The sequence below is a fragment of the Nuphar pumila genome, chromosome 12, assembly GCF_984573655.1.
Source record: "Nuphar pumila chromosome 12, dmNupPumi1.hap1.1, whole genome shotgun sequence".
Taxonomy (NCBI): Eukaryota; Viridiplantae; Streptophyta; class Magnoliopsida; order Nymphaeales; family Nymphaeaceae; genus Nuphar; species Nuphar pumila.
In genome coordinates this window covers 86,729,635-86,754,891 of record NC_143260.1, presented here as the reverse complement: position 1 = coordinate 86,754,891, position 25,257 = coordinate 86,729,635, and the positions used below count along the sequence as shown (strand labels likewise).

Sequence of the window (25,257 nt, the reverse complement as noted above, 5' to 3'; positions counted from 1 at the left end):
TACCTTATTCCTATGCACAAAATCAAAGGAAAGCAGAAAAATAATGAAAACTGCAGAAAATTCAAAGAAAATAGTAAATATTCAACAATCCAACTATCCCTAATCCCCTACAGTATTTATAAAAAAATAAAACCCTAATTCGATTTTGGATATGAGATAGATCCGTTATATAAAAAATCCAATTTTAAACAAAACCCAAATACAAAAAAACTTTAAACTAAAACGGGATCCAAATGAACCCTTCAGATCCGGATTGTCCCGTTGCTCCGCTCCTGCATTATTTTGGGACTTTCTGTTTATTACAGAATACGAACTTGCTGAGAGAAAGGTATCCCAAAAAAATTGGATCCGGATCTGAGATCCGAACGAATACATTCCGCTTGTGCCCCGATAAGAGTTTTCGTCAGCCCGCCCGAACCCTTCTTTCCGGCAGCCTGTAAGTAGCGCGCTCCCCCCTTTGCCCCTTCCACTACCTTCTTTGCGTTTCAAAGGCTCTACGGCTCTTGAGCGCCATGGCCAGGGGTCCCGAAGTAGGTTTTCGAAGCCCTAACTCTCTTCTTTTTCTCTCTACCGACGATTCCTTCTTCTCTCTCTCTCTCTCTCTGTCTCTCTTCCTGCCCTTCGCTTTTTCCTTTTTCCCTTTCTGGTTTTTGATTCGGTTCGATTGCTGCAGGATGTGTCCACATTGTTTACTTTCCTCAGCAGAAACCCTAACCCTAACCCTAGTTCGAGTTTCTCGGCGCCTTCCGAGAAGCCTCTTCTGCCGTGTCTGGAGGTGTCCTCTGAGGTATTTTGCCTCTCTCTCTCTCTCTCCGCCTCATTTGTGAGTTAGGTAATTACATAGATATAGATGAGCTTGAATAAGAGAATCATTATTGGGTTATTTGTGCTTATGTTGTGATAGATTGTGATAATTTCTACTTGACGATGAGCATGATGACTAGAATTGTGTGATTCTTGTAGGCCTGGAGATGCTGATTTATCGAGAAATTAAGTTCTTATTAACTGAAGAAATCCTTGTTTGGCATTTTACATTCTTCACGGAGTTTTTCTTAGGTTTATTTTCATAAAGATCAAGGAATTACAAAATTAAACAAAAAATATAGAAATCAATTTAGAATGTGTGGAGGTCTAGAGGTGGATCTGTGCACGATTGACAGAAATCCCTTCAGGAGAGTATGGCACCTAAATATAGTAAATGAGGTGCTAAGAATGGATATGAAATAGTTGTCATAGTTTGAATACGATTTAACATGATGAATGACTGCTAAGGGAGGTGATTTCAAGTGGCTGCCTTGGAGACAATTTTGGCTCTTGATTATGGAAAACATGCAACTTGATGAATATAGACAACATAGCAACACTGTCTTCCAGATGTAGCTAAAATGCGGGTGGTTGCCCACTGGTTCGGAAAATGCCTGAATGCTTTCACATCAGCTCACAAGCACGTTCACTAATTTCTGTAGCAACAGCTATACAAGAAACTAGAAATGGGTGCCACAAAAAAAAATGATAAAGTATCTTAATGATGGTATACGAAACAAAGATGATTTCGATATAAGTTGATGGCAGATAGATACAACTCGTAATTTTTAATTGCATGATAAATTGATTTATGGTGGCGATGGCCTGTGGTCATTAGTTCCATACTTCAGGTCTTAGCTTCTTATCTCCATCTCTTTCGCTGGAAAAAATAAATCAAATGAACCGAAGTTTGGGTATGTAGTCACTATCAAGCTGGATATTAGAGGTGATTGCTTCTTTTTGTGAACAGGACACCACTTCCATAAGGCATACAATGGAGTCTATTGATCTTACTGGAGATCTGACTTTGCTCAAGGTATATTTTTGTAATGTGAGTCAGTTGCAAAACTAATTATTGTTAGGCTGACCTGCAACCTTTGTTTAGTAGGTATGCCTATCTCAGATATAAGTTTGCATTATTATTACTAGAGATCTTCTTTCCTTCTGCTTTTGCCATCTACTTCCGAGGTTTGGAGTGCATGGAGAAAGCAGATTGCTATGCCACTGAGTGGGTGCCGTAAGTCTTGGAAATGGGGTGCTTTTCTTCTCTTTTGCAGGACAAGGAGCTACCTGCCTACTATTATTGATAATGACACTTGAATGCTTAACCTTGTTATTGTGCTTTTTGTTCTGGTCCAGTGTAGAGTAAGCACTGCTGATGTCTTTGGCCTATCCAACTCAGATTTAGTCCCAGGCAAATACGAAGGTTTCATTGAGTTCCAATTTTCTCTGTCTGATCTGTTATGAGTCTTATGACTTGTGTTCTTCTGATTTTTCTTTTCAATCAAATTATACTTAGACGATCGTGGAACATATATTCTTAAGTTGACATGTTTGAAATGACATATAAATTAACAAAATATTGCTATGGTGTCTGTACTCAGGGGGACTGAAGCTATGGGAGGGTTCACTTGATCTGGTTAAAAGCTTGCACTCGCATGTTCAAGATGGCCGGCTGCAGCTTCATGGAAAGAGAATATTAGAGGTGCACAGTTTGCACTAAGGTGATATGAAGCTCCTTTGTGATCTCCTCCATGTTAAGTTCTTTATTTGTTCTTTTCCTGGTTGCAAATGTGTGGTAGTCACATTATCCATTTGCATATTGTAGAGTAAACTTATATCATGTTATCATCATAATCTTTTGTTTCTTGTAGTATGTTTTTGTGAAATTTTAAATGTTGATGCGAAGTGGCTTTCTTGGGCAGGGCCATTTTGTTTAGTATGATTTTCTCTATACACTACTTTAAGGATGTTGTATCCATGTTCTTGCTAAAATGTTGTCACATCTGATGCAAATTTATAATTATTAAGTGCATTGGGAAGTAAATTTCTGGTTTGAGATTGTTGTACTGATCAGAAAGTGACAATGGCAGGTTAAGCAGTTATATTTAAGAGTGTTTATTTCTCCATTGGATAGAACCCAAAAAAGATTACCATCATTTGAAGCAAAATTTCTAATTAAAATCACTCCTACTGGAGTCAGCAGCAAGATCCATGTGAAAAAAATGCATTTAGGCCTCGTTTGTTTGATGCAACTTACATAGAAAAGTGTTGAGCTGGCGACCTTGATGTAATCCTTTCCCACCTTGAATGAAACAAACATCAAATGATCATGGTGGGAAAGTGCCATGCTGGCACAAGCAGGCCCTAATTTTTCCCCACCACATCACTTTTTATGTGTATTGTGTAAATCCTTTCATTACCTCCGCCCTATGAAAGCTTTCACATGGGAATATTGAGCTGGCAGGATCTTTTACAAATCCGTGTCCATTCCCATGTAAAGCCTTCCTTTACATGGGAATGAAACAAATGATGCCTTAGGGCATCTGGAAACTGGATTTATTTCAGGTGGACATGTGGATTTAATCACAAGGTATAACAATGATCAAGAGTTAGCAAAAATTGGGGTCTATACAACCATTGAAATCCAATCTCTATGTAGAACTGGTTTCCGACACATGCTACTTGGGCATGAATGAGTATGAAGTGTTGCCAAGTCTTGAAAAACTTTTATATATATACATATATCTTTGGTATGGTATCAAATTATCAATGAGTTTAAACTCAAATACAAGTTGTTTTGACTCAATCTGACCCCATGGATGTGTTTAGGTTTTTCAATTTGTTAGGGGATCAACCCTTGGATTAAGTTTTCTTGAAAAAAAATACATTCTTTTAAGTCATAAAAATTTGGTGCCAATTATGGTTGTCGATTTTTGAATTGCTAGAAAAACTTGCACATAAATCTGAATCTAGTGATTCAGAAGCTGATCCCCACTAAGTGGACCATGTAGATCACATTTGTAGAAATAGATTCACTCAAAACATGAGTAATGAAATATTTTTCATTTCATCTCATTGATAGTCTATGTCACATGGGCTCGCCAAAGAGGCCGCCGCATCCGCATCGACATGACGTGGGTGCGGCACCCAGTGCGACCAATAAACTCAGGGTTATCTTTGTCCAAAATAAACTCAATCAACTATGACAGAGTCCATTTTGATAAAAAAAATAAAATTGGGGGGGGGGTATAAGGGCACGATTGCGTCACACCCTTCCTACCTTTCACTGCTGCTCCTCCTCACTGCCACCAACGATGCCACTGTGCTGCCTCCCTCTAGGTAAGTCTCTCTCTCTCTCTCTCTCCTTACTGTGTGCCGCATCCTCCCTCTTGCGCTGTTGCCTCTTCTGCAGTTGCTCTCTCTCTCCTTACTGTGTGTCGCATCCTCCCTCTTGCGCCGTTGCCTCTTCTGCAGTTGCTCTCTCTCTCTCTCTCTCTCTCTCTCTCGTTTTGTGAACTATCTCAACACCTGGTCGGCCAGGTGTTGGGTTTGTTTGACCTGAATCGGACCTGGGCAAATGCCCAAGTCTGATTAAACCAATTTAAAATTGTTTGGACTCATGTCTCATTGAATCTGAATCAGACCTGGGTCCACACCCAGGTCTCATTCGATTAAATGAGACCTAGGTCTGGACCAACCCAGGTCTGATTCAGAGTATGTCAGACTTGGATCCAGAACCAAGTTTGATTCAATTAGTTCATATCTCATTTTAAGCCCAGGCCTAATTCGATTAAATCAGACTTGGGTCTGGGCACATGTCTGATTGGACTAAATCTGACATGGGGTCCATATCTGGTCTGATTTGAATAAATCAGATCTGGATCTGGGCACAAATTTGATTAGACTAAAACAGACATGGGTCCATATCTGTTCTGATTTGAGTAAATCAGACCCGGGTCTGGATACAGGTTGTAAACACCCCAAATTTTCCACTTTCGCTCACAAACCCTTTCCTCTTGCCATTGGGACCTGCTCTCTAAATCCTTCAGAGAATCAGTTGGTCGACATCTGAGCCAGGGCTATTCAGAGCCTGAATTTTGCCCCAAATTCAAATATTTCATAATTTAATCTCTATTTTGGCTTCTATTCAGTCACCAATTTTCACCTTCGAACAAAAATGTTCAAATCCTTATCTCTGCCAGGGGTCCAGGACTTCAGATCCCTTATCCAGGGTTTGCTTTTTGCTATCATCTCATAACATTTTATATCATTTCACATCATTTTGTATCATTTCATCGCATTGCATGTCATTGCATCTCATTTTCGAGATCCAGCACTCTTGTTTTTCAAAATATTCAATCAAGATTCGATTTTAAAACTTCTCTTTCGAAATCAATTTCAACCATCTGGGTTTTAAGTCGACATTTGCCATTTGCCAACCCCCGGGATCTTTATATCAAAATATTTCTTTAAAAAACGATCTGGATTCATTTTAAAATCAATTTTTAACTGATTTCAATTCTCAGATGAGATCCATCTAGGTGGTGTCGCTTCTGGATCCCTTCATTTCTCAAAATTGTTCAAATTTCAGAGTCCTAATTGGATTAGGACTCTATCTTTTTACCTTTTTGAACCTCTTCAAAAATCTATTTTGATTTTAAACCAGAAGAAGTCTCATCTCTAGTCCATTTCCTTCATTTTGGCCAAAATTTTAGAGTTTCAGTTGGATTAGGATTCTGTCTTAGAGTTTTAGTCGGATTAGAACTCTATCCCGATTTCATCATTTATTCCTGTTTTTTCACTTATTTTCAAAAACCTTCTCATCTGATTTTCAAAAGAACAAAATCTTAGAGTTTCAGTTAAACTAAGACTCTGTCACAGAGTTTCAGTCGGACTAGGACTCTCTCTTCCATCTCTATTTTTACTTGTTTTCAATAAAAATTGTCAAAATCTTCCATTTTGGTTAAAATTCTAGAGTTTTAGTCAGAATAGCACTCTGTCCCAAAGTTTCAGTCAGATTAGAACTCTATCTTTTACCTCTATTTTTACCTGTTTTCATGAAAATATTTTAAAATCTTTCAAAAGAAGTCAAAGTTTCAGAGTTTTAGTCGGATCAGGACTCTATTCTAGAGTCTCAGTTGGATTAGGACCCTAACCTTGACTTCATTTTTTTAGAAAATCTTCAAAAAAACTTCTTTATTTATCTTTCGAACAATCAAATTTCAGGACTTCATTGTAGAGTTTCAAAATTTTAGGACTCTACCCCAGAGTTTCAATCAGTCCAAAACTCTACTCTGATTTCATCTTTTACTTTTATCTCACTTGTTTTTCAAAGTTTCAAAATTCTGGGACTCTATCCTAGAGTCCCAGTTGATTAGGACTCTGACCCTGGTCTCGTATTTTGTTCATTTCCACTAATATCTGAGAAGATCTTTCAAAATCTCTTCGTTTGTCTTTCAAAAACCAAAATTTAAGAGTTTCAAAATTTCAGGACTCTGTTCCAGAGTTTCAGTCAGTTTAGGACTCTGTTTTCAAAACTTCTGATTCTCATCTGGTGATTTCAACTCTGTTTCAAAACCCTTTTCGGTTTTTATTTCAACTTTTTCAAAACCCTGATGTGGGGCCCACACAGTTGGTGCCGCATCTAGAAGAGTTTCAATCCATTCAGGACTCTGGTTGATTCAGAACTTTGGGTTTATCTTCGATTTTTCTTTCAAAAACTTTCTTTCTTAAAACCCTTTATTTCAAAAACTTGATTTTTAAACCAGTTTTCAACTTTCTTCAAGCGGGGCTCACCCTGCAGGGGTACAAAACCCTAATTTTCAATTTCATTTCATATCTTTCATATTTCAAAAATACAAAAAAAAAAATACTAGTTAGTTTAGGTGTCCTTTTACGAGAAAAATCATTTTAACCCCTTTGTTTTTAAAGTTCTAAAAGCGTTTTCTGAAAAACCAAGTGGGGCCCACTTAAGTGGCGCCACATTTGAAGGTATTTTGGTTAACTTAGGATTAGTCAATGTCTTAATTAGGTTAGGAGTTTGAAAAATCAAAATTGATTTCAAAATATAACCTTTATTTTCGCTTTTTAAAACTTGTAATTTGAGTTTTTAAAACCAAATGTGGGCCCACACAGGTGGCGCCATATTTGAGACTTGTTTTAAACAAACTAGGACTCAATTAGGCATAATTAAGAGGGTTGAAAAGTCAATCCAAAACTGTCCCCCCTCTAATTAATGCAATTAAGGAGTTTCAAGCCAACTAAAATCCTCCCTGATTAATGCTTGAAAACCTATGTAAAGGGGTCCAAGGGGGAGGGTCGACCCATGCATGCTCTCTTCTCTCTCCCATTGCTTCTTGCTCCTCTCTCCTCCAGTAGCCTTCCTTCCTCCATTGGTGCAACAACCCAAGGTAAGGTCTTCTACTTTATTATTTTTATTGATTTCATTAATTTTTCATGATTATTTTTATGGATTTAACCATTGCCGCCCCTTGGTTGTGAGATTCGAGCCAAGCTTTCATTCAAGAACCGTGAAATTGATTCAAGAAAGCGATCTAATGCTGTGTGAGGGCGTTTTTCATGATTTCAAACCGTTGAAATTGTTTGAACTATTGTTTTTTATGTTCAAGCCGAATAAAAGATGAGATTCGCCCGTTCAATGTGTCGAATCCCTCTTTCCGAAGGCTAAATCAAATTCTAACCGTATATTCCCTGATTTCTTTTATTTATTTACCATATTCATGTTTATTCTATTCATTAAAACATCAAATCCAAATTTGTGATGTTATTTGCAAGTTTTTTTTATTATTTTCAATGCTTAGATTAGGGTTTTTCATGTTTTATCGATAATATGTGATTCTCGATCCCGGGCACGCGGGAACCACATTATTTTATGTTCACGTTTCTGTAAAAAAAATATAATTTTTTAGGGTTAAATCGTGAATATGTCAGTGATTTTCTATAAAAAAATTGGATTATTTTGGGTTCTGTAACTCTGTAAAAAAAATCGAAAACCGAACTAGGCTTTTTGAACCGTGAAAACGCTATGTGAATTCAGGAACGACTTGCCGAGTCGATATCTCTCTCGTCGGAGATCCGATCGACGATCCGTAAGTTGCAGTGTCTTTGTTATTCTGTCTCGTATTTTCTGTAAAATTTTCAGATTCTTACATATCTTTTTGCTATTTTTCCTCTGACATAAATCAGAATCGGTTTTACTGAACCCGTTATGCATTGTCTAAACCCTAGATTGACTTGTGTGGATCGTATCTCCCTCACCAGAGATCTGATCGATGATCCGTAAAACAGAGTATCTTCATCTGTGTATCTATTGTCATCTGCTAAAATTTTAGAATTTTTGAATACAGTTTGTTATATTTGCTTGTACCCGAAACCGGATGTGTTTATTTCAACTCGTTATTTACTCGCCGTAATCAAGCGTATATTGCTGGAGCGATATCTCTCTAACCGGAGATGATTTTTCCAATATGTAAAAAGAGAAATCTTTGTTTATTTGTCTAGTATCTCTCTGTAAATTTTTATGAATTTCCATGGTGGTTTGATACCCGATTCGGGTCTGACACTGTGACAGGTACGTGCCCGCGGGCAAAATTGATATTTTTAGGTTTTATTCAATTTTCATATCAAAATAATGTCAAAAATATATTTTTTTTTGCACTTTAATTTTAGGGTTATCAAAAGTATCCATGTTAATTTTTACATATTTTAGAATTCATTTGAGGCTTTATTTGATTAAATCACAAAAACAGGATGCTCGCGGAGTCTCGATTCAACTGAAATACGGGCAAAATTTGATATTTTTGTGATATTTTTAAATTTTTATAAAAAGTTTTATATTTTTAGGGTTTAATCATGTTTATAATCATGCTATAGTGCTTCATACCCGATTTGATGTTGATTTGAATCTGTTTGATCTTTAAATCAAAAGTTTTACAAAAATCTTTTCTGAAAACCCCGATTTCAAGGTCATAGTCTTGTTTTTAGGGGCATTTTGGTCACTTTTTCCAAAATTCTGAATTTCAAAATTGTTTATCTTGATTATTTATTCAATTTTATATCATCTTTTATTATGTTTATCTCAGAGAAACATGGAATAAAACTTATATCCGGATAAATCCAGGAATTTCCAGATATTGCTGGATAAATCCTAAAAAGCCGACATATCTTTACTAACAAGTTTGTTAGTTTTGCAGGGACATTCAAGACTGTGTTTTCTTTATTTTAATTTATTATTGATGTAAATTGTAAACTTTGGAATAAGAATTTACTGATCTGCTTAGAATAGGTTTGCATTTGCATATAGTTTACTTTTAGATATTAATTGTGTGATGAATGATGATTCATATACATATTCAAATCCACCCTGGTCTACACGAATGGCACGTGCATTAGCTTATAAGAAGTTAATAAACTCGATCGAGTTCGTATTTATGGCCATAGTAAGAATACGAACAAAATTCAGATTTATCTTCTTTTAAGCCACAATTGGCCTACACTCTTAGGTTATCTTTAAAAACCATTGCATATTTCAAGGATTTCTAAATATTTTTCTCCTTTTAGAATCAAATGGGTTATATTCAATCCATATATGTGGCCATAGTCAGGGATATGAGGTGAATTTATTCCATTGAAATTCTATAAGGCACATAAACTTCCTTTTTCAGAGGATTTTCTCAAAATTTCTTCAGAAAATATCTTTTACAATATGGCATTCATGCATCACTTAGGTTTAGAATACATCATGAAAAGGGTTTCACAAGGCTACACACCCCTCCTTTTGATCAAATAAAAAATCCAATCTCAGAAAACCGATTTCTTAAAGTTATCCTGAATTTTCTCCAGAAAGTGATTTTCTCAAAGCATTAAGGTTTCCCTTCATTAAAAACGATTTTCAAAGATTTTTCAAGTACTTTTCTAAGTTCAATTCATGATTTTCTAAATTCCAATTTCAAAGTTCAAGTTCAGAGAAATCAATTTTCTCAGATTCATTTGAGTTTTTCTCAGAAATCGATTTTCTCAAACAAAAAGATTTCTCTCTTCAAAAATCGATTTCCCTTTTCTTCAAAAATGTGTTTTCAATGTGATTCACGATTTTCAAAGTATACTCTTTTACAAATATTTCCAAACATTTGAAGCACACATCATGTTTTCAATTTGCATTTTTCCAAAGTTCATAGCATATGCCTGATTCTTTGTGCATTTAGGAATAAAACATCGAATTAGACAAGTTGAGCAAAGCAAAACACTTGATTGATCCTTTCGATTACCCCTGGTTATGGTGCCAGGAACAGTTGAACCTCGTACCGACAGGCGAGTCTCATTCTTCGGAATTATCCTGCATTTTAAAACGGAGGCGAGTTATTTTCAAAACTTTTTCAAAGGTCAGTTTGACTTGCAAAAGTAAAATTTTGCAATAATAACACAGGTCTTATTAATCAGACATGGGTCCATATTTGGGCTGATTTGATTAAATCAAACCTGTATCTGGCCACAGGTCTGATTAGACTAAATCAAACATGGTCCAGATCTATGGTTACATCCCTAATTGAATTGAGAATTCAAATTTGGGCAGCTGATTGACCCCAAACTAAGACTAGACACTCCCAGCACCCTGGCATCCAAGTTTTTTTAAAGTGTCGCATCGCTACGTCTGTGCCCGCACCTATGTGACATAAGATAATTGTTTTTATTTCATTAATGTTAACGTAAAACTGTTAAAAATTATATATATATATATATATATATATATTCCACGTACCTCCACACCCAAGTTTTTTTTACAGTGCCGCACCCGCACCTATGTGACATAGTTGATACTATATGCATATTCCCACTAAAGACTTTCCATCCATATATACACACAGACACACACACACACAAAACTATTTCAGAAGACAACCTTGGTTCTCCTTCCTTGTATGGGGCACCACACAATTAATATGAATTAAAATTATGAAAAGAGGAGGGTTGGTTTGGGAGGATGAGAGGGTTGACTTTTAAATGAGTTTTAGCATGAGTGGATAATGCTAACAGAAAAAGCAAGTCGTTGTTCAACCTTTTAGAGAGAGAGAGAGAGAGAGAGTGTAGGAAGCATGTCTACTAACCCTTTTTCATAGGGTTAAAACAGGGAAAGTAGGGGACGTAATGAAAGGTGTGCACAAACACAATGCCACTAAAGGACTACAAAAGTGCACAAACACAAAAGCCACTAATGGGCTAAATACAATAAGCCACAAAGGGCTACACACAAAACTTACAAAAAGCAAGAACACACACATAAAAATATAATTTTTATAAAATGCTTAAGAAAAAGCATTAACGAGAGAGAGAGAGAGAGAGAGAGAGAGAGAGAGAGAGAGAGAGAGAGAGAGATAACCTCCTCTATTTATACACACCGTAAGAAATGAGGAATGCCTTTGGGAGCTCTCAATAGACTTTGGGAGCTCCCAACAACTATAAATATAGCCATTAGGTTGGACCCAACGTTTATATGGTCAAAAGACCATAGAGCCCCTAATCAAATAAAGAAAGGAAAAATATAGAAAATAAAAAATAAAGAAAAGAATAAATTTGTCCTTATTGGACAGACCCTATTACAAAGAGAAATGACCAAAATACCCCTAATGGGTATTACCTATTACAATAAAGAAAAATATAATATATATACATTTAAATGTATATATACTATATTATTTACAAAAGAACATGAATATATATATATATATATATATATATATATATATATATATATATATATATATATATATATATATATATATATATATAAACAGTTCACAAGCTGTGCGTACCCCTTTTGTGGGGTTGGGACCCATCATAACAGAGAGAGAGGGAGAGGGGGGGGGGGGTTGGCTGGTCGATCCCCTTCCTATATTGTGTTGAGGGGGGTAGCGACCTACCGATACCGCTTCTGTGGGTTGGGCCCAGCAAGAAAGGAGGGGAGTGAGAGACTCAATAGAAGAAGGGGAAGAAAAAGAAAAGAAAAAGACTTCTATCTGACACTTTGCACTTCGTGTTTAAGTCACTCAAAGGTAGTGGGATGATTGATAGGGGGCTTCCAAATAAATTGATGAGATGAAGCCCTAGTCTCAAGCAGACTGATGGTACTTGATGTTAAAAAGAAAACTGCCTATATTTGAAGGCGTGCAGGCTTGGAAAGAACTTAGGAGCTCACCCAACCCTTGAGAAGGAACTGCATATACAATCCGCATATGTTATGAGCTTTTCATCATCTGATACCAAATCCGAATTCAACCCCATTTAGCCAACATTCAATTAGTTGAATCTAGTAGTGGTCACATCCAACCTGATTCCGAACCTTTTTGCCTTTTTGCATCCCTATGATAAACAAATTGAACATCTCATGGCTAGGCTCAGTTCAACTCTTGTCAAGCTCATTCATGTATGGTTCATTTGGATGGTGTGCTGAGCACGATCTTGCTCGTTAGAGATGGCTGAGTTCCTTCACCACCTCTTTCTATTGCACGACTCAGCTCACTTTGATAACATGTATAAAAATTATGTCTCATACATGTTACAAGAAGCATGATAGCTCAACTGGTTGGATGAATATACTTATATCCACCAAATCAAGGGTTATGTTCTCTTGGCTCAGGCCAGTACGAGCTGATCTTAGGTTGGCTTGCACAAACCATTTGACCCAAGCCTGAACAACACCTGATTGTGTGTTGAGATTTCGAGGCTTGTGTCCAGTATCACACTAGGCCGGATCTGATATTGATGCAATTAGGGAATACAGACAATCAAAATAAAAACTAGAGAAACAAATAACCACAAGACAAGAGGATCTTATGCAGTTCGGCAAAACCTTTTACATCCACGATGAGAGAACCAAGAGCCTTTATTAGTATAATCAATTCACAAATAGGAACAATTGCACTTGTCGTTCAACCCACCAAAAGAGAGCACACACTCTTTATATATTTTTCTTTTTTATTTATTTACCTTATTCACCAAGGAACCTCATACGGTTCCTATTTCCCATCTCATATAGGTTTCTAAAATGAGGGCACACCTCCCTTCAGAATTGTCAAGGTAACATGGTTGCAGATTATATCAGTTTAAACAATTTTAAGCAGAAAGAAGAAACTGCGTTGGTAGGCCACAGTGGACCTCTATGCTCCAATCCAAAAATTTAAGAAATTTGCAAAATCTTGATTATTGATCAATGTCTATAAAAATTTAGGGGTTGCAAAAATTGTATTTTTTTAATATCTTTGATGTTGCATATTGAGCATGCAGAAGCTGCACTTTTTTGAGATGTATGACGTTATGAGCTTAAAAGAATTCAAAGCACACTCGAGCACTGACGGAAAAATAAGAATTAAAGAAATGTATAAAACAAGTTTCACTCTAGAAGTTGCCATTTTAAATCCTAGGGATTGCAAGATTTTTGTCTTGGTAAGGAGAGATGCCTTTTAAAGAGACATGATGTCTACATACTTCTCCTATACTCTTTATTGATAATTGTGGAATGAGGTCTAGTTGTGGGTGTAGGATCTTCTTGATCAGCTTCTCTTAGGAAAGAAAAGACATGGACTCTTAAGATCTTTATTTTCTAAGATCTATTTTGAGCCACAATAAAATGTAGTAATAATCCAATCTATAACATGCTTTGTGGATTTTTACGAATCCTATCTCTTTGTTTTTGGAGTTTCTTTTCAAGAGTACTTTTCAGTTCTTTTCCTTTTTCTATTACCATTTCCTTGAACAATGAAGTAAACTTTCAGATCTTCCTAAAATGCTTTCTAGTGTAAATATCTAAAAGTTGTGAAACTCTCGACCTGATTCAAGTTGCCTGTTCAATTTTTTGGGCTTTATCAGCTTGGATGTGGCCATGGTCTTCCTGGGATCTATGCATGTCTGAAGGTGAGATAGTACTTTATGATCAGCATATTGTCCTTAGAACTGTAAGGTCGTCTAATGATGGGACTTGTTTCTGTGTTCTGAAATCAGGGTGCAGCTGCAGTTCATTTCCAGGATTTCAATGTTGAGGTCCTTCGTTGCCTCACTATAGCTGATGTGATGCAGCCCACAATGGAGGAAGGGTGAACCAAATGGCCCACCGTGAATCGGTGTGGCTGAACTTCTTTATTAAACTCACAAATGTTTCAATAAGCAAAGGAAAATCAATAAACAATAAAGAATGTAGAGGAACACAGTAAGCAAGTAAATAAAGGAATAGGAATAGGAAAAATGCAAAAGGCAAAAGGCGGCTAAGGTTTCAATCTTCTCTGCCCCCACGCAACCCTAGGCAAGGCCTTTTAAAGGCTGTTTACTGGACCCGGGTCGTGGGTCCAGATTTGGATCCGACCCACGATCCGGGTCAGCCTCTATCTGCAGCTGGTTCTGGGGCGTGCGAACTCTACCACGCCTGACGTAGGTGCGCAGGGGTACCTCCCTGCGTCGTGGCTCCGTCCCTGCAAGTGAGTCATATGTGCGGGGTCCTTCATCTGCCCTTTGTGGCGGATCGGGTGGCACGATGGACCCAATCGGGTCCTGCCCTGCATCATTCTCCCCTGGTTGGGAAGAAGTCGGCTCTGTCGACTTGTTGTTGTCACAGTAAGCATATAGATCAGCCACGTTGAAAATAGGGAAAATATGTCAATCAGCGGGCAGCTCAAGGAGGTAAGCATTCGAACCCAATCGCTGAAGGATCCTAAAAGGGTCATACTTCTTAGGACTTAATTTGCTATAGGTGCCTACAGGAAAACGCTTTGGACGCAGATACACCCAGACAAGTTGACCGACCTCGAAATGGACATCACGACGACCCTGATCTACAAAAGCTTTGTAGGTCTCGTAGCTTTCAACAAGTTTGGCCCGGACTTGTCTGTGAATGTCACGCATATATTCAATGGCATCAAAGGCATCCGGAGCTGGAGCTGAGAGATCTGACATAGGGGCTAGGTCAACGACATGGGTGGGAGACCGACCATATACTACCTGGAATAGAGATTTACCAGTAGAACGGTTAACAGAGTTGTTATAGGCGAACTCGGCTTGGGGCAATACGAGATCCCAAGTTTTGACATTTTCGCCCACTAGGCTCCGTAACAAATTTCCTAAGGTGTGGTTCACAACTTCGGTTTGGCCATCAGTCTGGGGGTGATACGCACTACTGAGTTGAAGCTTAGTTTTCAACAGGGCCCATAACGATTTCCAAAAGTGGCTCATAAAACGCGTGTTGCGATCGGAAGTGATTGTGTGAGGTAGATCGTGGAAACGGGCAACGTCCTTGAAATAATATGAGGCGACTAAAGAGGCATCGGTGGTGCGCTTGCACGGAACAAATATAGCCATTTTGGAGAACCGGTCAACAACTACTAAAATTGAATCAAAACGACGTGGTGTATGGGGAAGGCCCACGATAAAATCCATGGATACATGCTCCCACGATCGTTTAAGAATGGGTAACGGGGTATACAGACCACTATTCTGACGATGACCCTTGGACACTTGACACACATGACAACCTTGGATGAACTTGACAACATCTTTGCGCATTTTGGGCCAAAAGTATCGTTCATCTAAGAGAGCGAACATCTTATCATGCCCGAAATGCCCTGCTAACCCTCCTTCATGTAATTCAGAAATCAACTGAAGTCTAAGGGAGAAATTGGGCACACATAATTGGTTACCACGGAAGAGGTAACCATTATGAATACAAAAACGGGGGTCGAGGGTGCGATCTGAAGAGATGCACCCTTCCCAGACTTTATGAAAATCAGGGTCCGTAGGGTATAACTCTTTGCATTGTTCAAAACCAATGACCTGCACTGACATAGTCATCAGAAGGCTGTTCTTCCTACTAAGAGCGTCAACCACCTTGTTCAGGGTACCAGATTGATGTCGAAGCGAAAAGGTGTACTCTTGCAAGAAGCTGACCCACTTGGCATGACGAGCACTCAACTTCTTTTGACTGTTCAGATACTTCAAAGCCTCATGGTCCGTGTACAAAACAAATTCCTTATAAATGAGATAATGTCTCCAATAACGAAGGGCTTGTACAACGACATAGAACTCAATATCGTAAGTGGAGTATTGGCACCTGGCCTGAGTCAACTTCTCACTAAAGAAGGCAACGGGCCTACGATTTTGACTCAAGACAGCGCCAATCCCCACTTTAGAGGCATCACATTCAACCTCAAAGACTGCACTAAAATCTGGGAGAGCTAAGACAGGAGCACTGATCATTTTGTCTTTGATGATCATAAAGGCTTTGCTAGCTGCGGGCGTCCAATGAAAACTAGTACCTTTTAGGCACTCCGTGATGGGGGCCATAAGGGTACTAAAATTTCTCACGAAACGTCGGTAAAAAGTGGCTAACCCGTGGAAACTACAAATCTCTCCTATAGTCTTTGGGGTAGGCCAATCGACAATCGCGCAGACTTTTGCGGGGTCGGCCTTGACGCCATCAGATGACACAATAAACCCTAAGAACACGACACTGGACGTCATAAACTCACACTTTTTGGCATTGGCATACAATTTTTCCTTTCTCAAAATATCTAAGACTTGACGCAGATGACTCAAATGCTCGGACAATGAGGAACTATAGATCAAAATGTCGTCAAAGTAGACAACAACAAACTTCCCAATACACGGACGCAAGACCTGGGTCATCATGTTCATAAAGGTACTTGGGGCATTAGATAACCCAAACGACATGACTAACCACTCGTACAATCCATCACGCGTCTTGAATGCCGTTTTCCACTCGTCCCCTTCCCGTATACGAATCTGGTGATACCCGCTTTTTAGATCTATTTTAGAGAAAATGGAGGCACCAGATAACATATCAAACATATCATCCAAACGAGGGATGGGAAAACAATATTTGACTGTGATGCGATTGATCGCACGACTATCGACACACATGTGCATGGACCCATCTTTCTTAGGAGTAAGTAAGGCGGGAACAACACAAGGACTAACACTCTCGCGAATGAAACCCTTTTGCAGCAATTGCTGAACCTGTCTTAATAACTCAGTATGCTCAGTGGGGTTCATGCGATATGCGGGAAGGTTGGGTAGACTCGACCCTAGCACAAAGTCAATGGCATGCTGAACTACCCTTGCCGAAGGTAATCCATCAGGTAGTTCATCCGGCATAATGTCGCGGAACTCCTCTAGAAGAGGGGCAACGTCCGCGGGAATGGACACAGACGAACTCATCACTGGCTTTGCCACTAGAGCATAACAATAGCCATCTTCCTGACAATGGTCCAGGAAGAGCCGGTACGAGAGGCCTGCGATTCGGGGAACTCGCTCAGGTTTGTCTACAGTGGGGAAACCAGTCTCCTTGATAGGTAGAAGGACTATCCTATGGCCATTAAAGACAAAAGAGTATGTGTTTTTGCGGCCATCGTGAGTTGTCTGGCGATCGAACTGCCAGGGACGTCCCAAAAGAATGTGACACGCGTGCATAGGGGCTACATCACACCACACCTCATCGTGGTAGTGTTCCCCCATGGAAAACCGGACTAGGCATCGCTGAGTGATGGGAACCTCATTTCCTTTCTTGAACCAGGCCATCTTATAGGGTTGGGACAACTTTTCGGTGTTGAGTTTCAAGGTAGACACCACACTCTCAGACACCATGTTCTCACATGCTCCGGTATCAATGATGACATCACAAGCGTGCCCCTCACAGTTGCACCGGGTCCTAAAAATGTTATTCCTTAGCCATTTCGATGGGGCCGATTCTCGGGGTGTGGTCAACACATGATGGATGGACAACAAACTTTCGACGTTGCCGTCGAACTCTATAACTCCCCTCTCATCCTCAACCTCAACTAATGAGTTGTCATCACTATCACTCTCACTTGCGGACTCGACAATTCCTTCAACAAGATGGGTGTTCCTGCTCACGGTTGGACACTTGGACGCGACATGTCCTAACTCTTGACACCTAAAACAACGAAGGGTCGACTCACTAGGTTTGGCTTTGGACCGAGTGTGGAAAGCTGGGTCTGACTGGTCAGGTTTGCTAAGGTCTGTTCTAGGCTTTGAATCACTAGGGGAGCTTGCTCCCCTGGTTGAGAAACTCGGCTTGGGTCGACTGGTGGGCTCACTACGGGTCGTCCGATATTCCTGCCTCCGCTTCAGCTTGTCTTCGATGCTCATGGCATAACTGCTGGCTTGATCTAATGTCTCCACTGTGACACAACTAAAATCATCAGAGATAGCAGGGCGGAGACCCGAAATGTACCTCGTGACCTGCTGACGAGCTGTTTCCTCGATCTGCACATGCAGGGAAAGACGATGGAACTCCGCGGTGTACTCTGCTACAGTTCGGGAACTTTGGCGCAGGATCAGGTATTCCTTGTAGGCTCGCTCAGCGTGATCCGAAGGCACAAACTTTGACTGCATCAGTCTTTGCATTTCCTCCCACGACTGTATGCGCTCTAATCCCTGCCGCTCCTTCGATCGTTGTAGCTTCACCCACCATGTCTGTGCTAGGCCTCTCAATCGCGTAGACGCTAGTGAGACACGACGATGTTCAGCGACTGTGTGATAGTCGAAGAAGAACTGCACTGCATAAGACCAGTCGAAAAACTGCTCCGCGTCGAATCGTCCCGCAAACTCCGGAAGATCCAGTTTCACGCCATAGGTGGAGGAGTGGTCTGGTGCTCTCTGTTGTCGCGGCTCCACCATTCCGGCAGGATGCTCGTTCCAGAAAAGGTCGTCGTCCCGTGCTGCTTCATTGTTCGTAGGGCGGTATTGCTCGCCGGGATGCTGGTGCTGTCGAACTCTCCCTATGGGGGGTCGGCGGTCAGGGCGCGCCGGTTCCTGCTGACATTGCCTCGGTCTGGTTTGTCCGGGGGTGGGCACCATCTGCGGCCGGTATTGTGGTACTGGAATGACGGGAAGGCCAATGTAGGGGGAAGGGTTCGGGTGAGTTTCTGGTTCCTGGCGGGTAGAATTGGTATAATATGGTTGTGGGTTAGGAGTATGGTGTTGGGCTGGATGTTGAGTTGGGTTCTGGGTCAGGGTTGGGTAAACAGGTGGGTTTGGGTTTGGGTTTGGGTATGGGTATGAGTATGGGTATGGGTGGGTATATGGATGGGTTGACTCGCCCGATGGGATGTGGATCGGGCCCATTCCTACACTACTCGTCGGACCTATATAGGGATGGGCTGGATCGGGGTTCGCGTTGTGGGGATAATAAGCTTGGTTTGAACTCGATCCCCGATCCATAAGATGATGAGTCTGGTTTTGACCCGGCTCAAATCCAAAATGGAGCTCTGTCTGGGTCCGATATGGGTTGTGGTCGGCCTGGGGTATATTTTGAGGGTCAGAATTAATGGGTTGGTTCTGGTTCGGGGATGCCCGCGAACCAGAACCAACTAGGTAGGCTGGGTAGAGTGTGTCTAGACCCAAACCCGCTCTCTGGGACCCAAGGGTTGGTCCCAACGAAACGGGCCTCTGCCCTGCTGGAACAAAAACCGAGTTGGACCCTCTGATGTCAGGTCCCCCCAAATGGGTCTGGCCCGCTCCCGCTAGTAGAGGTACCATTTCGGAGCCTCCCCGCGCGGGATCGGGATGGAGAGATGGCTCTCCCCTGATTCGGACAGACGAACCTGGGTCTACAACTGGGCCCAGCGTGACGCTGGGGCCCTGCCGACCCAGGTTCAGTTGTTGCGCATCGCGCGTGGTGCCCTGCCACGAGGCCGGACCTGCAGGTGGCCCAGCGCAAGACTGGGACCCTGCAGGTTTGGGTCGACCTGCAGCGTAGCCCCAGGTACGCGCGACCACTCGCCGGGACTGACAGGTGTCCCCTGCACACTGCTGGGTCCCTGCAGGTTCGGTCCTACCTGCTATCCCAACGCAGGGAGGCGCGGTTTAGATGGTGGGGCTGTTACCAAAGGGTTGCTGCTCATCGGGGCTCCCTGGTGTTGTTGCGCGTTATTCAGATCAGGGACGAGGGCTGTCGCCGGCAGAAACGCGGTGCTTCGACCCTGCTGGTGTTGCGCCGGCTGCAGGGATGCGGTAAAGCTGGGAAGTGGACCTGCTGCTGCGCCCTCGACGATGCCTGCGCACACTGTTGCACACGGCTCTTGGGGTTTCTCGAGTGTTGTCACACGATCTTCAAACCCGTCCATCCTCTTTGACAGGCCGACGATATCCCTACTCATTCGCATCATGTTTTCTTGGATTTTCGTCAATACATCCATGACACGCAATAATGGGTCCTCGCTGCCGGCCTCTTCACGGCCCTCGCCTCGCACCGGATCGCTCCCTGCTTCAAGAGCCATCTCGCTGATGAAGATGGGTGCGGCTCTGATACCACTTTGATGCAGCCCACAATGAAGGAAGGGTGAAACAAATGGCCCACCGTGAATCGGTGTGGCTGAACTTCTTTATTAAACTCACAAATGTTTCAATAAGCAAAGGAAAATCAATAAACAATAAAGAATGTAGAGGAACACAGTAAGCAAGTAAATAAAGGAATAGGAATAGGAAAAATGCAAAAGGCGGCTGTAGTTTCAATCTTCTCTGCCCCCACGCAACCCTAGGTAGGGCCTTTTAAAGGCTGTTTACTAGACCCGGGCCGTGGGTCCAGATTTGGATCCGACCCACGATCCAGGTCAGCCTCTATCTTCAGCTGGTTCTGGGGCGTGCGAACTCCACCACGCCTGACGTAGGTGCGCAGGGGTACCTCCCTGCATCGTGGCTCCGTCCCTGCAAGTGAGTCATATGTGCGGGGTCCTTCATCTGCCCTTTGTGGCGGATCGGGTGGCACGATGGACCCAATCGGATCCTGCCCTGCATCATAATGTTAAAGCAAACTTTCAGGAGCATCTACATCTTAACCTATCTTTCCCTGAAACTGCAAGACGGCATTGCTTGGCATCAGAAGTTCGATTCTTTGCTGGTGACTGGAGTGAAATTTATCAGCTGTTGAGCAGCGTAAATGATCCAAGCTTGAAGCAAGACCAGGGTTCTGCTGGTTATGATATAATTCTAATGGCAGAAACTGTTTATTCACTTCCATCTCTTCAAAGTCTTTATGAGCTTATAAAAAAGGTTTTTTTGTGTCTTTTTTTCTTTCTCTGTACTAAAACACTGTTTTATTTGCTAAGAACCTAGAGCTTCATACCTTCTGGAACTATGATACAAACACATGAAATGTTTACTACCAAAATTGGTCTATATCTAAGCTTTTGTATTTGCTTGGCAGAGTCTGCGACACCCCCATGGTGTTGTCTACCTTGCAGCCAAGAAATACTATTTTGGAGTAGGTGGAGGAACCAGACAGTTGCGGTCCATCGTAGAAAATGATGGTGAGTGGTAGCCTGTGGTAGATTTTAAAGTGCAAATTTTGTGCAATACCTTTTCAACTTTTTTCCCAATGCAACACCCTGAAAATGAAACTTGCATGCAATGCATTTCTGCCATGTGTTTATCCTTTGGAAGAAATTTTTTCCAATTCAATTCCCTGAAAATGGAATCTGCTGGAAATTTTTGCTTCGAGTACTGCTTTCTCATCGATTGATTATTCATTTTTTGTAGGTATCTTGGAAGCTTTCTTTGTTTGCAGAATTTTCTGATGGTGTATCAAACGTTCGAGAGCTGTGGAAGTTTTCATTTTAAGTAGAATGAACTCGGGTTGATGGTTTCTCCATTTGTTTAATAGATAAAATAGTATTTTCAGGAAACTGATTAATAGTGTGCAAGCTTGATGTACGCCTACTGTAGCAATTAAAATTTATGCATTCACCGACTTTTTTTTTTTTGAGAGACAAGGTGAAACGGGAACTTGCCAAAAAACGTGTTTTAAGTTTATAAGAAGCAATGTTGCGAAAGTTGAATGGATTGGGAATCCGTTAAGGTCTAATTTGGATCTGATAAAAAAAAACAGATTAAATTGGATCTCTCTCTCTCTCTCTCTCTCATGGATGAGCGGCATCAGGGCGACCTCTGATGGATTACCGCCAGGGACTTGAGGTAGCTCGAGCTCGTCTCGGGCTCAACTCGTTTAAGCCTGTTTCGGATTAGTCTGAGTAAATAAACAAGCCGAGCTTGAACACAAGCTCAAGCTCGTTAAATATAAATGATCCGAGCTTGATTAATCTCGGTTGATAATCATAAGGCTAGTTTTAGTAAATGTATAACTTTTTTAGGTAAAAGAAAAGCAAATGTTTCATCCAAGTGGGATGTGTGTGTTTCAAATTCCACCTTTTCCATTTAGGGTCGGGCATCAGGCTGCCCAACCCGTCATGGGCCGGGTTTGGGTCATGATTTTAGGACCAGGACCATTAAGTATCGTGCTGAAACCTAGCCCGTTACATATGTGGGCTTGGCCCGGGCCTGCCCGTGGGCTACCGAGTGGGTCAATGGGTCTGAGTTATTTATTAATTTTTTTTAATAATTTTTTTTTTAAAAAAAATTAACTATTACATAATAATTTAGGTAACTATTACTATTTACCTAATTAGTTGCATGGAAAGTTGCTATTTGTTAATTATTATTTACTTAATTAGTTGCACTAATTAAGAATTATTTTTTCGTGTCATGGAAATAAAGGAAAATAAATGGGTTTGAGCCGGGCTGATGCCCACCCCTATAATCACTTTCATTGAAACGTAATATTTCAAAAAATCAACTTGGCTTGAGTCGAGCTCGAACATGCTTTTTTTCTGGAAAGCCGGGCTGGTTCAAGTACATGATTTTTGTGAAAAACAAGTCCTGAAGACTTGCAATTTTTTCTAAATTTGACATATAAATAATATTTAAAATTTTAATTAAAAGAGTTTGCCATTAGATAACATTCAAAATTTCAATTGTAAATATAAAAATGAAGGTTTAAAATTGGAATTATTATTACAATGCAGAATATTAAGCAATACATTTTTTTTTTTTGAGAATGAATATTTAAACGATAAATGAAATGTTAAAAAGTTTTTAAAGTAACAAAGACATTAGCGTTTTTAACGCAATTCATAGCACGTTAAAGGTCGTGTCCAATAATTGGACAGATGGAATAAATGCAACTGCGGATGATTGAAGACATTGTTGAGTGATCGGCCGAATTTACCTTGAATAGAGAGAAGAGGGAGGTGAGAGGAGTGGGCCCCTCTCTTAATGAATGGGGCCTGCTGCCACGTGGCACCACATTTCAAAGATGAAAAAAAGTTGCTCCTTATGCGGGTTTGGTATGAAATTTTGCATTGGAGGATCGGGTTATAAATAGAAAAATCTGATCTGGTTTGGGGTCGGATTTGGATTTATTTACCGGCCTGATCGGGTTTTTATGGGCTAAAAAGGATAGACATTGGAATTGTATGATAAGTTTCGAATAGGGCTTGACAACGGGCTGGCCCTCATGGGTTGGGCTTGGGCCTAGTTTTTGGAAGAAGGCCCAATCCGAACCGGGTTCAACAGGCTGGCCCGGCCCGGCCCTCATGGGTTGGGCTTAGGCCTAGTTTTTGGAAGAAGGCCCAATCCAAACCGGGTTCAACAGGTTGGCTGGCCTGCCCATTATCCAGCCCTAGCTTTTAAAATGCATTTAATGAGGAGATACGATGGCTTCATTCTTGTCTGAGTGAAGGTGCAACAAATACTCCAGTAAATATCAAATAACAATACTATCCTCATGCATTCGATATGGTTAAATGCAAACTTCAATGACAATTAGAGCTGGGCACGGTAGGCCTGCGGGCAAGCCCACTATGGGCCGGACCTGGGTCCCAACTCAGGTCCAAATAATAAGTAATTAACGACAACCAGAGATATATATTTTGAAACTATTGCAACTTTCTGTTTCCTATACAAACAAGATTGAAATCGAAATGTGTTTGTTTGGATCTACATTGGATACATCACGTGGTTTGCTTTTATTGTACCACCAACAATAATTTTACTGGATCAAAATTTGAATGCCAAGATAAAGCGAGTCCGGATCGGGTGCAATATGATTGTACAAAAACTTCGTGCATTAAGCACTCCATCTCCCTCCATCAGGTCTTGGGTCCCACACCTGACAGGCTCTATCCCCAAGATGAAGGGTGATTAGGTACTTAATGTAACAAATATTTGTGCAATCACCTGATCTTTTCACAGATAAAGCCACCTTTAGCCCGAAATATGATGGGAGATGGTATTTAGTAATGGTTTAATTAATACCACCAACCCCCTCAAAGGTGTTTGTTTGGAACTCTTTTTTGGAAAATGATTATGGCATTTATAGTGGAGAAGGGGTCTGGAAATGAGCAATTTTCAACTACATCCTTGTGAGCAAGGATGCAGTTGACAACTCCAGCCTCATCTCCTATTTTCTTCTTCACTTCCATCGCCCCTTTCGTCTCCTCTCCAACACCGTCTCTCAAACAGAACCTAAGGCCCTGTTTGGAAACTCAGAGTCTGAGGGCGTTGATGAAAAAAAAGAGAAAAGAGGGAATTAGGGTGGCATTTGCCGATTCCCAGTTCCTCATTTCAGCTACCACCTTAATGAGGTGGTAGTTGCCATCACCTCGGTTCTCACACCAACAGAGCTTCGAACTGCTCCAGTTCCTCTTTGGATACCCTTTCAATGTTTTAAATGCAGCATTAAATTGACATTCCAAACATGCAACCGGTTGGAAGTGGTAAATCCCCATGATAGTTTTACCGATGGCCTCAAACATGCACATGTATTTGCCAAAACCATGAGAACTATGGATTCCGTATTTGCATCCTTTACCCATACTGTTTGACAAGTTCCAAACCATAATGTTGATAGGGAAAGGTCTTTCCCTCTCTCCATAAATCTTACTTACCACTGGATTTGAACCTGCAACGTCCCACTGTAAGGAGACGTGCACTAACAGCTCCTACCAACCACGCGGAGCCCTCCCCCTCTCTCTCTCTCCATAATTGCATGCACGTAGTTGGTGTATTATGTGATAGGGATACAAATGGTGTTTGATTAAATGTAGTTGTCTGTGAGTGGCAAAAGTACCAATGTTATCAGAATCATTGCGACGCGGTCAATGCTTGCCGGTCCAAAATACGGTTCAATAGAGTGGTTAATTCACCCTCTTATAAAATCTCGGCCGACTCAACATCGATTCACCTCGAATCGGGCAGAATTGACCAGATTCAGGCTGAATCAGGGTTGAATCAGCTCTTTTATTTAATCTTTTTCCATTTTTTTATTATATAATTTTTAAAATTAAAGCAAATAAAATTGACCGATTCAACTCAATTCAAGTTGGCGTTGAATCGGCCAATTCTTTGAATCATTTTGAAATTCGATTCAGGTTCGAAATTGATTCTGACAACATTAGGCAAAACTACACTTTGGCAGTGTAGCTTGGGTTGCCGAGCTAGCTGCAGAATTTCTCAAGAGAAGATATTCACGAGACATTGTAGAGGCATTTACTCCCATTGACCAAGTCTTTGAAT

The 25,257-nt window shown here is 40.8% G+C and overlaps 1 pseudogene across 1 annotated transcript; it reads left to right on the top strand.

Moving 5' to 3' along the window:
• Positions 1-440: 440 nt before the first annotated feature.
• On the top strand, positions 441-21,555 carry LOC149821128 (uncharacterized; annotated as a pseudogene). The gene is made up of 10 exons (XR_016426746.1): positions 441-530; positions 674-787; positions 1,775-1,840; positions 2,164-2,230; positions 2,409-2,509; positions 13,690-13,734; positions 13,822-13,881; positions 20,668-20,898; positions 21,053-21,169; positions 21,397-21,555. The product of XR_016426746.1 is annotated as an uncharacterized LOC149821128 (transcript).
• The last annotated feature ends 3,702 nt before the right edge of the window (positions 21,556-25,257 follow it).